At 40.1% G+C, this 7,773-nt stretch overlaps 1 long non-coding RNA gene across 1 annotated transcript; it reads left to right on the top strand.

Annotated features, from left to right (window-relative positions):
• LOC115256078 (uncharacterized) lies at positions 1-1,261 on the top strand. The gene is made up of 3 exons (XR_009996443.1): positions 1-247; positions 307-421; positions 478-1,261. It is a non-coding gene; the product is annotated as an uncharacterized LOC115256078 (long non-coding RNA).
• Positions 1,262-7,773: the final 6,512 nt, after the last annotated feature.

The following is a 7,773-nucleotide window of genomic DNA, read 5'->3' as shown; positions in this document are numbered from 1 at the left end:
ACGAGGCTACGCCAACTGAAAAGCACGGCACGGGAAGACAAAAGCCGGGAAAACAAAAGCCACTTCGACCGCGTGACCGATCGGACGAAGTTGTCCGTGCTAGAAACCACCAAATACGACGCAGCAGTCGCACGACCATCTTTCTCATCGGTGCGGAGGAACAACGTTCCGGCGAAGATAGCGGAGGATTAACGTTCCGGCGAAGCTAGGTCCGGAAAGCCGAGAATAGCGTAGGGCCGGAAACAAGGTAAGCAACTTATTGTCGTCAGAGGACCCCATTGTTTAAATATCGACCCGTACATACAGTGCTGACATTGTCTCCCACGTGCCGATAACGAAATTTGGAGAATAGAAGACCCCTGTCGATCTAGACCCCTGTCGAGGCTAGACAGGACGGAATACACAATATCCTGCCTGGGCGGTAAGTCAAAGGCGATCTAGAAGGGAACAATCAATCACTCGAGTTTTGATCCGCAGGCTAGGAATGCGGCACGGAGCCTCGTGCGGAAGTGGAGGATCAGTCCCGTCCGTTAGGACTCAGCGAGCTTCAGCAACCCTTGAGCTTCGAAAGGCCTTCTACGAGAAGTAGGTTACGAAAGCGAGATAATAACATTCAGAGGCTAACGGTATATCGCATCAGGGCCTTTATTTCCAGGTTCCAAATAGCTAAGAAAACAAGCTCGCGGCTCGAGTTGAGGCTTTCGGTGTTCAGAGGCGAGAGGCTTGGCCACGGAACTGACGGCCAGTAAGGCAGAAGCTGCGAGGTCTGTAGGCTCTTCATCCTGCCAAGCTCCATCGATCACGGACGATTGCCATCGTTCGCGGAAAGGACGATTCGGTCGTAGGAAGAACGGAGAGGAGAGCAGAGGCCAGTGCGTTTGTCTCGTCGACTGCATCGCCAGCAAGATCGGGTGCGGAGCATCCATGAGCCGATGGAATCCACGACTGGATGGGTTCGGAGCAAGAATCGGCGGGCCCAGTAAAGGCGCAACTTTTGGTGGCGCTGAACCGGAGCAAGGAGACCGGGGCGAAACGGTGGCGGCCGAAGAATGGGTGCACCCAAGGAAAAGCGTGAGTAGGCTAAGAAAATCATGTTAGAGTAGGAAAGAAAAGCGCGCACAGATAGAAGATCTTGTCAGTAGGCTGTAGGAAGACAATATGTCTAATAAATACTGTACGTTATAAAGCCTTAAAATTCGGATTTTGATCAGTTTTGTGTGCCCTATCTTTGTTGAGCTATCCGGGGCTGATCGAGGGCTTCTATTCCCTCCCCCTCGACAGTTACCAGCAACAAAGTGTTGGTGAATTTTTTAGACGATGACATATCTTTTAGACAGCGAGTTCGAGTTAAGAAGCTAAGTTCGGTTGCAATTTTAATAGTGAGTGGGGTGGTTCTATCTCATCTTTGGAGATCTTTCAGCCCTGGGCTGGATCACCTCGGATAAGATGAATAAGTGAAGGAATTGTTAAGATATTTTTGGCAGAATATCGGGGTGAGTTTCCAGTAGGATTTCTGAAATAATTCCTAAAAATAGCTTTGAAGGAAATTCTTGTGCAATCGTTAGAGGACCTTCTGGAAGACTTTGTGATGGAATTTCTTGGATTTTTTCAAGAATTTCCAGAGTGTGAAGGAATTCGTTCTGTTATCTGATGATGAAATGCTGAAGGAATCTCTAGAGGATGTCCTAAAACGTGGACACGTAAAAAAAACTGTGGTGCAAAATTTGAAGGAACCACAGGAGAATTTATGGACGTATTCTTTCAGCAACCTTTTGAGCATTTTCAAATGAATTTCAGGGGAAATTTTCGGAGAAATTACTGAAAGAACTTTTGAAGGAATAATGGGTGCAATTTTTATAAGGATTCCTAGAGAATAAAGTCTTTGAAGAGTTTTTGGCGGTTTCCTGGAGGGACCATTGGAGAGATCCTTGAAGCAACATCCAAATTTTGGAATCGCCATCTTGTTTCCAGAATCCTAGGCATCTGGACATCACCAGCGTCTCCAGTTAGCCTAGCGGTAAGGCTTAGGATTGCCAATCCGGAGACGGCGGGTTCAATTCCTGTTCCGGTCGTGGAAATTTTCTCGACTTCCTGGGCATAGCGTATCATTATTGTGCTTGCCTCACAATATACCAATTCATGCAATGGCAGGCAAAGGAAGCCCTTCAATTAACAACTGTGAAAATGCTCAAAGAACACTAAGATGAAGAGAGGCAGGACAAGTTCCAGTTGGAATGCCGAACCAGAAAGAAGAAGAAGAAGAAGACATCATCAGGAATTACCAGTCTTTTTTCATATATAGAGTAAAGTGGGGCAAAAGTTCGAGTGGGGCAAGAGTTTCTTTTGAAGTTTTTGAGCACAATTCAATTTATTTCTTTCGGGTGTTAAGGTTGTTCGAATCCTTTTTCAAAATGAGTCTTGCACTCCAAAAATTATGAAAATTGATCAATATTTCGAAAAGTTTTGACAAATTGTTGCTTTTTGATCAAAAAATTGTAATATGCGATGGTCCTTCCAACGCATGGAATGGAATTGTAATGAAATCGAATTCGGTATTTTATTTTGGGGCGTAACTAGATATGTTTTGAAGATGCTTTAGCATGTATAACTTTTTGCAAAAAAGATTTGGAAATCATATTTTACACATAGTGGGGCAAAAGTTCGAATTGTGGGGCAAGAGTTCGAGTCATGTGGCAACTTTAGGTAAAAACCTAAAATTCCACAAAATGTACATATTATCTCTAAAAATGAAGGAATTAGTGAGAAAATTCGATCGAAGTTGAAAAAATTGTTGTTTTATCTGAATTTGGCGGAAAACTACTAATTTTTGGAATAGTAAATTTAACCCTGATTTGGGTAAAATCCAGGTCGAACTTTAAAGTGTTTTCCAGTTCCAACATCAAATATTGATTGGTTTCAAATATTCCAATTACCAAAGTGTCAAAATAGTGTGCAACGGCTAGCGAAATTCCACAAACACTAGATTCGAACTTTTGCCCCAGTGGTGGGGCAAAAGTTCGAATAAGACACACTCATACAAAAAGTGTTGTAACCTAAAATTGAAAAGACATTTGGCGTAACTTTGTTAAGCAAAGTTTTAGCTCATGGATGGTAGAATCACCGGACGGTATTCATTTATGTATATCTGCTTTGGTTTTTTGAAAAATATTGAATTTTCAACTAGGGTCGAACTTTTGCCCCACCTTACTCTATGTAGTAGATATCAGGCCCGTGCACAGAAGTGGCGCCAAGGGAGGGGTTTTTCCTAATTTCGGCTAAAGGCGGAGGGGCGCCTAGTGTATGAAGCGTCGGTAATGGGGGGTTAACCCTCCACAGGTGCGTTTTTGTTTGTTTCCGAAGGTCTCGCGTGCGTTACTGTGGGTCCGAGTGAGCCTGCGTAACACAGGCGGGGTCCGAGAAGTTTGAGGGGAATCTTGGATGCATTCCAGGAAGTTCAGAACATTTTCGACCAGATTAAAAGGCATTACGGAGGAGTTTTCGGAGGTTTCGGACCGTCTCAGGTGCGTAACATGGGGTACGAGGGGGATTCAGGAGCAGTGTTGGTAAAAACTAAAATTCTCAAATCTCATAGTTGAGTTGTTTCACGCGCGATTCTTGACTCGCCAAACTCACTGACGAAAAATTCACCACGAGTTATCTCATGATTTCACACATTGTCTTATTTCTTGGTGTTCTTATTATTTACATCGAAGCTTTTAGGGTTATATGATAGAACAAAAGCAAATCTAGCGTACAACAACTTTGAATGCCGTTCAAATTGATTTGGATTCGTTTTACAAGAGAACGAGATTTCAGCGCTTGACTCGTGAGAGCAGGAGCGGTTCATGAGAGTGCTTTGAATGTGAGTTTACTAATGTCGAATTCGTTTATTCCCGACGGTGCACTGCACCGGTGTAGCAATTGACACCGAAAAAACGAACGGTTTCGGTGCAATTTATTGACAGCTTATGATGGTATAAGTAAGAGCGCGTGAAAGCGTCAATGAAAATAATAAAGGATATCAAAAATAAACATAATCAATGTTTTCATGATTTCCGTGATGAACAAAATTTTATTTAGTTTTATTTTCTACTTTCTATATCCAATTTAACAATTTTAAAAGTTTTCAGTAATCCACTTGAACATGATAAACTTTTATTGAAAAATGTTACTTGAAAATTGATATCCAATGTTTTAACACTCCTACATTATTTATCTTCTTCAAATTCTCGTTATATCATAATTTTTCAATTAGAAGCAACTCTTTAGAATTTAACAATTTCCGTTGCCCAATAAAAAAGGATGCTAACATACAATTGTAAACGATCTACGTGCACAAATTTAACACAAAAAATGTTAAAGGCAGTTTAATAGAAAACGTTTAGCTACAACGTAAAAAGGACAATAAATAAATGCTTTTTAAAACATAACGTTATTGAAACGCAACTCATATTAAAAACGCTTTAACCATCCTTTAGTGACATTGGTTTGACTTTCAATGTTATCAAAATTCAAAATGTTACTTCAGTAATATTTCAGTCCAATTTGAATTAATAAAATTTTATTCTTTTCTGGGCTTATCAAAACTTTATTACGTCAAGTTTTTCATAATTAATAGATCAACATGCGACAGAAAATTCTGATGATTAAAATCATTAAAAGTAATCCACATATTTGCGATAATCAAAAAAAAAATAAATAGTGATGGGAAAAATATACGTTGAATAAACTCCTCGAAAGTTCATGTTACCGATAAATTTTGAAGATTCCTCAGAAGTTGAAAGACGTGATAATCAGCGATCAAGTTTAAATTTTTTTTAAACGCACAGATTTGCTGTTTGGAAATTAAAACATCTCAAAATAAACGAATATCAAAGCAAACTGTTTACCTAATGCCGAAGAGAAAATCATCATTCGTACCAAAACAAAACCACGATACAAGTTCAGCGATATGCATGTATTGGTAAAACTAGCTTTGTACCTGCTACACCGCGCTCATACTGGGTGTAGCATTTTCTTGCACCGGTGCCAATCGGGTGTCAAAACAGAACAGTACCTGCGAATAAACGAACGGTTTCGGTGCAAGTTTGCTACACCCGGTGGCAAAGCGGTGCAGGCGGTGCAAATAAACGAATTCGACATAACACAGTTTTTGAGGATATTACATACTTCAGAGCATGTTCGACGGAATTCAAAGGCGTTACATAGAAGTTTCGGAGCCTCTCAGATGCGTTACATGGGGTCCGAGAAGATTTAAGGGTGGTTTCGGAGGCATTTCAGGAAGTTTCAGAGCATTTTTGGCAAGTTTCAGAGGCGTTACGGAAGCGTTACGAAGGAGTTTTTCGGGGGTTTTGGACCGTCTCAGGTGTGTTACATGGGGTTCGAGGGGGTTGCAGAGGATGTTTCAGGGATTTCCAGAAGTTTCAAAGGATTTTTAAAGACCCCATCACAATATCTTTTTGAACGTCCCTTTTATTTACACGTGTCCTTGAAATCCCCTGATACGACCCTGACCTAAAATGCCTCGGAACGCCCCTGTAATGAATATCTCTGAAAACCCTTTGGACGCCTTTAATGGGCTTCATAAGCCCCCTGAAATTCACCTGAAAACCCTTTGAAACGCCCCTGAAATGCTATCAAACGCCCCTAAAACCCCATGCAACGCCCTTTAAAGGCTCCTGAGATACCTTGAATTGCCTTTAAAGTCCCTTGAAAATTCCCCACGCTATTGCACGCAAAATAATGAGGCTCGTTTAAAACAATAAAACGCATTGTTGATTTTCAAACTGAGCATTTACTTATTCCAAAGTTATATTTCTTTGTTCTTACTTGGAGTTTTTCGATCAAAACAATCAATTCCCATCATTCCGAGTTGCGATGGGGATCTCGATTGCGTTGCATTGTTCGGTGGAAAAAGTGAAAAGTGAAAAATAACGCGTGTTTGGGGCAGTTGCGACGGGGATCCCAATCGGGTGGCATTATTCGGCGAAAAAGACGAAAAGTGATGCGTGTTTTTGCAGGTGCACATTATTTTTCCTCGTGAAGTGATAAAAATGGATGCACACTATAATCATTGAACAAATTAAAAATAATTGGCTTAATTTCCTCAACGGCTGTCGATCACAAATAACACATGGGACTACTGGGAATGCTGTGGATTCCACGGTTTCTAGTAACAACGGTTGTCGAACTAACATTCCTTCTCCTTTCCCAATGACCGTAAGGTCGTGGCCGGCGCCGTTATTGACTTCAAAATATTGAACTCTCGAATTGTGCACATTGAGAGTGTGTAGCTAGTCCCAAGTCATTGGTTCTCTGTACAACTTTGATTGTTCTGGTCAATCACGGAGTAGTAACTATGATGTGTATGGTTATCTTTACTTTGCTTTGCTTTGCAAAACAATCAATTCCAATCATTCCATATAACGTTATAAGCTTCATTTGTCTAAACAAAATAGGGACCACAAACATGGCCAAACTCACACATCTTTAAAATACTCTCCTCAATATCGCCACAACGGAGAAGGTGTAGCAAATCCATCACTCCAAATTCCAAGTGCAGTTTTGGCCGTGATGGATGAAGCATAGGGGCAATTCTCGCTGAGACCGGCCCACTATTTACACCTTGTCTTCAAAAATGTTTTCTAATTTTCTGAAAGCCCTCGCCTAAAAAGTAAGAAAAATGCATTTGGTTACTCAAATTGATGGACCCCCCCGTAAGTTAGAGTCATAACAATTTTGGCAGACCCCTCGATTTTGGTCAAATGGTGGCTCACTTAAACCATTATAACTCGAAAGTTTCTCCAACAACCACCTCAAAACGAATTGTTGTTGAAAATAGGAAAGATAGAGCTACTATGTACAATAATAAAAAGTTGGGTCGGCCATATTGATTTTGGCCGCCATCTTGGATTTTTATACCAAAACATTTTTTTTTCACCATGAGGGCAACCACCGATTTTCAAAAAATTTGCATCAATTGAAAGCTGGGACATTTATACATAACATATCAAAAAATTGGAGATGTCTTTTTCTTCTTTCAAAAGTTATGTAACATCTATCAGTACTCGCCAAATTCATTTAAATAAACCTTCTAAATAATTATATTCAAAAACAAATAAAACCAAAAAGTGAACACATTTCTTTCCGTGTATATAGTCACATACAATCCACATTGAAGCTTTAAAGCTTTCGGTCTATGTATACTAGTGCTGCCACCTGGAAGTGGAACAGCTCGAGTTTAAGTATGTCGGCAAGTTTAGAATTTCAAGTTATACAATGTATCAATGGTTGCATATCAAAGGGCGAATTGACCAAACTGTAGTTAATTTTCTTACTGCGCAATTTCCACTCCCGTGGAAAATTCCGACCTTTTTCCTATTTCCAATCAGCAGAAGACTTATAGAAAAGTGTACAGCTTGCAGAGGAAATTGCGTCTCAACTATTAGGTATCAACCAATTTGTATCGCGAGCGCCGTTTCATTTTAAGTGGAGTGCTCGATTCGATAAGTCGACTAATTTGTCGGAGTAATATTTTACTAGTGTTTCGAACAGTTAGTAGTGATTTGAAATTCAAACTAAAATCGAAGTAATTTCCGCGATAGTGTTTAAACTAGTAAGTGTGGTTAATTATTGAAATTAATATTACAGGTTTTTTATAAGTTTAAAGAATTTCAAAAATTAATTGTGTACCAACCGTGTGTTCATAGAACTGGTTAGTTCAGGTAAGCCAATGCTAAAATTGACCTTGAGTGAAGAAGTTTGAGTGATTTT

This window comes from Aedes albopictus, chromosome 1 (assembly GCF_035046485.1).
Source record: "Aedes albopictus strain Foshan chromosome 1, AalbF5, whole genome shotgun sequence".
In the NCBI taxonomy this organism is placed as follows: domain Eukaryota; kingdom Metazoa; phylum Arthropoda; class Insecta; order Diptera; family Culicidae; genus Aedes; species Aedes albopictus.
This window is presented reverse-complemented; position numbering and strand designations above follow the sequence as displayed.